Consider the following 7,898-nt stretch of genomic DNA (forward strand, 5'->3'; position numbering starts at 1 on the left):
TTGTATTAAAGGGTCACAGCATTAGGAAGGTTGATAACCACTGCTCTAGACTATTATCACTGTGGAATGTGTGGGGAGGGAATCTGGGAGTGTGTGGATCCAGGGTACAGCTCTTCCCTAGTGTGGGGGAGAGCCTAGGCTCACTCCTTAGCACCACCAAATTAACAAATTAAATCACTAAAATATTTTCACGTCTCCTTTAGCTTTTTTTTTTTTCTCCCTTTGAGAATTCACAGTCTAATCATAAAAATGAAATCTAGAACCCCCGATGCCTGCAAGTCCTGTAGAATGGGGTATATTCTAGAGGATGAGTTGCTGCAGAACAAAGGGATTTATTCTTAATGAGGCTGGGTTAGGGAGCTAGCTCAGTTGGAAGCGCTTGCCTTGCAGGTTTGTGGACCTGGCTTCCATCTGAAGAACCCACAGGGGAAAAAGCCCCAGAGTGGAATGTGCGCTGGAAATCTCAGTGCTGGGTAGTAGAGACAGGTAGATCCCTGGGGCTTGCTGACCAGCCAGCCTAGCCGACTTAGCACTTAGGGGATTCCAGACTAGTGAAAGAAAAAATTAACAGTGCCTGGGAACTCTGCCCAGGGTGCACCGCTGGTCTCCACATGCACCCACAAAAACGTACAGATACAGAAAGGCTAGTTTAGAATCCTATTGACTATATTCAAAACAGAGCTAGAAAACAAATATTAGTTAAGTTGTGGTGGTGCACACCTTTAATCACATCACTTGAGAGGCAGAGGCAGATGGATCTCTTGTGGGTTCCAGGCCTGCCAGGTTTATATAGTGAGTTCTAGAAGGGTCCAATCTCAGAAAAAAAAAAAAAAAAAAAGCAAAGGCAAAAAGTTGTCTTCTGATCTCCATGCCTTTGTAAACACACACACACACACACACACACACACACACACACACACACACACACAGAGTCCCTGCAGTGATCTGAATGAGAATGACCTTCATGGGTTCATATATTAGAATTTTTGGTTCTCAATTGGTGGACTATTTAGGAAGGATTAGGAGGTGTGGCCATGTTGAAGGAGGTGTGTCACTGGGGATGGGCTTTGAGGTGTCAAAAGCCCATGCCAGGCCCAGTCTGGACTTGATCTCTCTCTCTCTGTTTCCAATTAGTGGATCAGATCTAAACTCTCAGCTACTGCTCCAGGGCCATACCTGCATGCCTATTGCTATGCTTCTTGCCATAATGGAAATGGACTAACCCTGAAACTTTAGTAAGCAAGCCCCTCAATTAATAGCTTTCTTTTACATGTTGCTTTGATCATGGTGTCTTTTCACAATAATAGGACATTAATTAACATGCATACATACGTGCACATGCACGCGCACGCATACATACACACACACACACACACACACACACACACACAATACATTGTCAATTAAGTGAAACTTCTAAAGAATTCAAGGTCATCCTCAGTCACATACTGATTTGGTGGCCAGAGTCAGATGCAGAAGATCCTATCTCAAAAAAATCAAAACCAATGAAAATAAAATATTATTTGCCAGGTGGTGGTAGTATACACCTTTAATCCCAGCACCAGAGAAGAGGTGGGGGAGTGGATCTCTGTGAGTTCAAGGCCATCCTGGTCTACAAAGTAAGTTCCAGGACAGCCAGGGCTACACAGAGAAACCCTGTCTTGAAAAACAAACAAGCAAAAAATTATCTGTATCCACAAAATAGGAATGAAACATGACAACTATAAAGCCAACTGAAACCATTCCTTCAGGGAAGAGGTGCTGGTCATGTAGAGAACACAGAAGACAGGAATGGTGTACTCTTGTGTTAGCTTGCAGCTTCAGTAGCTAGATCTCAATGAGTTCGAGGTCAGCCTGGTCTATAGACACAGTTTCAGGACAGCTAGGACTGTTATAGAGAGAAACCTTATCTCAGAAAACCAAAAGAAAAAAGAAGAGAGAGAGAGAGAGAGAGAGAGAAGAGGAGAAGGGGAGGTTTAAGTCTGTGGTCTGTTTGGTTATCTGAGGCCTCTGGAGAAGGAGTCTCATGGCAAGAGCAAATGGAAGAACCAGAGAAGCAATAAAGACAAGTAGCTGGTGTCTCACTGTGGGTATACTGTGATCAAAAGACCTCCCTCCTTAGGGCGTCTCGAGAGATGGCTCAGTACATAAGAGCATTTGCTGTGAAAGCAAGGAGACCCGAGTTGAAATCTCGACACTCCTATAAGGAAAAAGCTAGATATGGCCTCCCTTACCAGTGACCGGAACCGCTTTCCCACAGCCCTGTGCTTCAAAAAGACAAGCTAGAGACTTGAAATGATGGGGCAGACCTATAATCCTAGAATTTAGAAGGCTGGAGTAGGCAGTTAGAGGCCAGCCTGGGCTATATACAACAAGGCCTGGTTTGCAAAAAAAAAAAAAAAAAAAAAAAAAAGAAGAAAAAAAAAAAAAAAAAAAAAAAGAGAGAAAGAACGGGAAAAAAAAATAAAAAAGAGAATTTATTGAAAATGGTCTATCAGTCACCTTTAACAGAAACCCTGTTTCAGTTCACAGCAGTCATCAATAAGAAGTATTTGTTTGCAAGCTCCCTTATTGTTTCTGGCAGCGTGGGGAAACTGTTTCGTGGGTGGTCAAGACAGAAGCCTGTGTGTGAGAGCGGGTTCCTGTCTGCTGACTCAGGCAGGCAGTGGGCGGGGAGGAAGAAAAGGCTCAATACTAATACAAAACAAGTCAGGGAGAACGCCTGCTGCCTCACATTCATGCCTCCAACCTAAGAAGAAACTTAAGCAACACAGGGGCCTGAGGAATGTGAGGAGCGTCATCCGGGTCATCACCAGTCCCAAAAGGCGTTATCTCAGTAGACAGCCCTGGAGGAGAGGAGATAGAACCCAGGAGGTTCTGAGGAATAATACTTGCTTTTGTTGGTGTTTTCTGTCTCCCAAGACACTTGTGTTATCAACAGACTTGAAGAGCAGGCACCCCTGAATCTGTAGAGACCCCCTCTCCCCGCATGCTAGAGTGCTGTTTCCTCTCCACACTCTGGGCCAGTTCTCAATGGAGACAGAATTCCAGGGGATGATGACTCAGGCTTTGGCAAGAAGGTTGGCAGGAACAGGTAACAGCAGAGCCTCCCCACAGCCTCTGTGCGCCACCCTCTCAGGTTCCCAGAAGGCTTGCATTCCGTGTCCCTGAGCCTCTGCTGGTGACTGCACACTCGGCTAGCCCCGCCAAGAGTGTCATTTCCTCCCACCTGGTACTCCCACCCAGGTTTGTCTCTCGGCTTCCTTCCCCATCATCACCGTCCATCTCAAGTCCATCCCTCAGGTGCATCACTAGTTTCAGGAAATGGCCCACTTCCAGAAGGACTGGACAGAGTTTTGAGACCTTTGTTTGTGTAGTTCAGGGGAAGAGCGTTCACTGACAGTCATGAGTGTCTGGATTCGAACTCAGCACTGGAAAGAGGGGGAAAAAAAGATGGAGAAAGGAGCCCCACGGTGGTGGCGCACGTCTTTAAAACCAAAACTCAGGAGGCAGAGGCAGGCGGATCTCTGATTTTTGAGGCCAGCCTGGTCTACAGAGCGAGTTGCAGTACAGCCAGGACTACACAGCAAAACTCTGTCTTAAGGGGGAAAAAGATGGAGAAAGGAAAAGAGAAATAAGGGATAAGGCTGGGTAGAACTGACCCAACTCCTTGGTTGTAGCTGGAGAATTTCTCTCCAGCTCCCGCCAAGTCTGAAAATTTTTTTTCCAGCTCACACCAAGTCCCGCCAGTCCCGGAGTCCACTTATAAAATAAACACACAGACTCTTACATTATTTAAACTGCTTGGCTATTAGCTCAGGCCTATCCTTGTCTAGCTCTTACTCTTATATTTAGCCCATTTCTATTTACCTATACTTTGCCATGTTGGATCATGGCTTATCGGTACCTTACATCTTCCTTGTCCTGGCTGCGGCTCCAGCAGTCTCCCCCTTACTGTTTCCTCAATTCTCCTCTCTGTTAGTCCTGCCTATACTTCCTGTCTGGCCACTGGCCAATCAGTGTTTTATTTATACAGAGCGATATCCACAGCACTTTTTTCTTTCTTTCTTTCTTTCTTTCTTTTTTTCTTTATTTATTATTTAGTGCCGAATGCTGTTTATAGAAGGAGGGAAGAGGTCTTGAATACAGGCTTACAGCACAATGGGAGAACCCCAAAGAGCAGAAGTTCACTACCAATGTTTTACAATCTTGCATCAAAGCTGTTAGTGCCCATTATACAGGATACACAGAACAGGAATTTCCCTTAAGCATTCAGGAGGGTGGAACCCAGCAGGGAATTAGCATAGGGAGGATATCAAGGTCAAGGTCAGCAAGCAAGGCAACAGCTACCCAAAACGGGGGCCAGGGCCCTACAGGTCCCCCTTTTACTAAAAATGAGCTTCTGACTTAGGTTGTGTGGGATGTCAGCAGGTCACCTTACCTGTCATGGAGACACCTGCCCAGGCCACACAGGTGCTCTGTCTTAGGTTGGTGAGTGCCCCCCAGGTATTACCCGTCACCGAATACTCATTATCATACAGGCTCAATCATGTGTGAGCTGCAGAGTTAACTGCTGCCAAAGATCTCAAAGTGGCACTGGGCTTGCAATCTGTGTGTTCGACACAGAAAAGACCAACAGAGGTCCTATCCCTCCCATAGCCAATAGGCTAAAGGCAACTGAGCCATTCCCTTCCTTAACGAGCCTTATTGCAAATTAAAGTCCTTGTAAGATGGTATTCCAAAAGCAAATGGAACTTGAGTTTATAAATTTATAATTTTCAAAGCCAATCGAGATGTATATAACTATTGAATTAAATTAATCATGCCCAATAGAATGAAAGATTAACTAACTGTGGTAGCTACTTTTGCTGCCAGGGTCTCCGCTGTGCTAGCTGTAGTAAGCAATTATGAAATAATAATCCCAGAAACAGTAGCAGCGGTGGCTGCCACTGCTACAACAGCAACAATGGCAGCAGCAATGTCAAATTCTCTTCTGGAGCATATGGACATCCACTGGCACGGATACAACTCCAGGAACAGGAACTGCCAAGGCCCATTTTTCTTAATCCCAGCATGACTTAGGCTGGCAGCTTTGCAAAACAACTAAGAACCATAAAGAAAAAACAGGCAGCTCATAAGGAGCATAACTAATGGTCTTATAATGGCTACGTTCAGGCTCATAAATTTTAAGGTATCTTCAAAGGGGGGCTAAATGAATTTCAGGAGGCCAATAAATGTTGCACAGAGCCACTCCTGAAAAGTAGGTACTACACCAGCTTGAAGAGGATTGTGAAAATGAAAAGGCTTAGCTGTTAACAAATGGATCTTCAGTGACCTTCAGGGTTATCCTTAATCTCCAAGGTGTCTGGGTGACACTTTCTCAAACATACTTGAAAAAGCAGTTACTATACATTACCTTCTGAAGAATTCAACCTCATGGCTACAGTTCCTAGGCTTACGTTAATGCTTGCCAAAGCTGACCACATTGGGCTCTCAATCCCCATTGGCATCAGAAGGGGAGAGTTTTTCATTAAGGTCCAATAGGTCTCTGTCATGTTGGGTTTCAGCAGCAGCCACAGGGTGCACACAGTGATCAGGAATCCAAAGAGGAACCTCGTTGTCCTGAGGAGAGACATAAACAGAACCCCAGGCCCACACCAACGCCAGATCGGGTCTCCTCCAAGTGAGCACTTGGTTTTTTGCTTTGTTTTTGAAACAGTGTCTCTATGTGGCCTTGGCTGACCTGAAACTCCCTAGGTAGACCAGGTCCACCTTCCCTCCAGAGTGCTAGGACTAAAGACATGCTCCACCAATTCCAGCTCCCAACCCTGTTTTAGAATTCACCAATCAGAACTGTAGGGATGGAGTACAAAGATTTGGGATCAAGTCCACCCTGGAACAGAGATTTTCAGTCTTTGGAATGTTTTCTCACCTCAGAGGCCTATTAGACATATGGCATCCCAAGCCAGGATTGATCGCTGGGTTCCAGGTGCAAGCTTCTGTGTCCCTGTATGTAGCAAGTTCAAGGGGTAATGAAGGCCCAAAGCTTGAGAGCCCAAGACATATTACCTTGAGAGGTGTAAACTTCCTCCATTTTATAAGCTGGGTCTAAGTTCCAGTTTCTTAAACAAAGGGCTGTTAATCAACAACACCCCTGACAACAAGGAGGAGGGAGAGAGATCATACAAGGCCTGAGTCTGCCCACAGGATATCAAAGCAATGACCAAAAAAAGGACCGTTCCTGTAACCCACCGAAACAGTCCCAGACAGGCCCAAATATGCCCAAATATGGAAAAACAAAAATAAAAAACTGTATTAATGTAACTGCTGCTTATTTGACCAATCACATTACAAATGACATAGCTGTTCCTGGAATTTCCCTAGCTATGTTTAAAAGGACCTTTAGACCTTTGTCCTGGGTCACCATTTTGTACATGTGGGCCACCCCGCATACTGGAATAAATGCTCTTTGTCTTTGCACACTATTTGATGTAGGTGGAGTTTTCCTATCCCACAGCCACTCTCCAATAACTGACACAGAGACTTAATTTACTTATAAATGCTCGGCTGATAGCTCAGGCTTGTTACTAGCTGATTCTTACATTTAAATTAACCTATATTTCTATTTATGTTGTCATGTGGCTCATGACTTGTTACCTCATTGTCTATATGTCCTGCTTCCCCAGTGGCTAGCTGACGTCTCCTCTCGATCCTCTGACCCTGTCCTTTCTCCCAGAATCCTCTGTTTGATCATCCTGCCTATACTTTCTGTCTGGCTACCGCCAATCAGCTTGTTTTAGCCAGTGAGGGTAATACATATTCATAGTGTATAGAAGGATTATTCCACAGCAGTTTGAGTCTGGGATCTTCCGCCAGATTCTTGGACCCTTACAATCTGATCTGGTCAAGAAAACCAAAGCAATTGCTCTGGCAATTTTGATTTACATTTTGCTTGTTCTGTTTTTTCTGAATTCTTCTGGCCCATTGCATGTCTCCCTCTCTCTTTCTATTTATACAAGTTATACAAGCTCAAGACAATAAATAACACCCTATTTCTATCCCTGAAAGTATTGTTGGTTGAAAAAAAATCTATGCCAGACTCAACAAATGGAGATCAAAACATTGCCTTCATCAGGTAAGAACACAGCTCTGACTCTGCAGGCTGTTGGATTTACCACCTCCACAAGACCCCCCAATTGAAGACTTGGACACTAAGTGACTTAGCACATTGGTCACCTGCAGTGCCCTTATCCCAGGACAGGGCAGATGGGAATGCCGGAGAACTGAGGAGAGGTAGGAAGAAGAAATCAAGACTACTGAATTCGTGATCCTCCTGCCTCCCAAATGCTGGGATTATGGGCATATACCCAGTCAGACTTACAGTACTATACTAACAAACACATCCACACACCTAGATTATTCACATTAAAAATTTTTTAAATGACATTAGGGTAGCCTAGAACTTGCTACGTAGACCAGACTAGCCTCAAACTCACAGATATTTGATTCCTTCTGCCTTCCAAGTGCTGAGATGAAAGATACATAACATCGTGCTTGGCTCCTCATTATATATATATATGTATATATATATATGTATATATATATATATATTTTTTTTTTCTCCTGAGTGCTGGGATTAAAGGCATGTACCACCACTGCCCAGCTTATTTTTTTAATATAAAACTTCATTGTAAATAAGTACAGTTAAGTATGGTGCTCTTCCTCTTAAACAATCATCTAACACTATTGATAAAGTTAATGTCATTGTTTTTTTTTAAGATTTATTTATTTATTTATTTATTTATTTATTTTTATTATGTATACAGTGTTCTGTTTGCATGTGTCCCTGCAGGCCAGAAGAGGGCGCCAGATCTCATTACAGATGGTTGTGAGCCACC

This window comes from Peromyscus leucopus, chromosome 18 (assembly GCF_004664715.2).
Source record: "Peromyscus leucopus breed LL Stock chromosome 18, UCI_PerLeu_2.1, whole genome shotgun sequence".
In the NCBI taxonomy this organism is placed as follows: Eukaryota; Metazoa; Chordata; class Mammalia; order Rodentia; family Cricetidae; genus Peromyscus; species Peromyscus leucopus.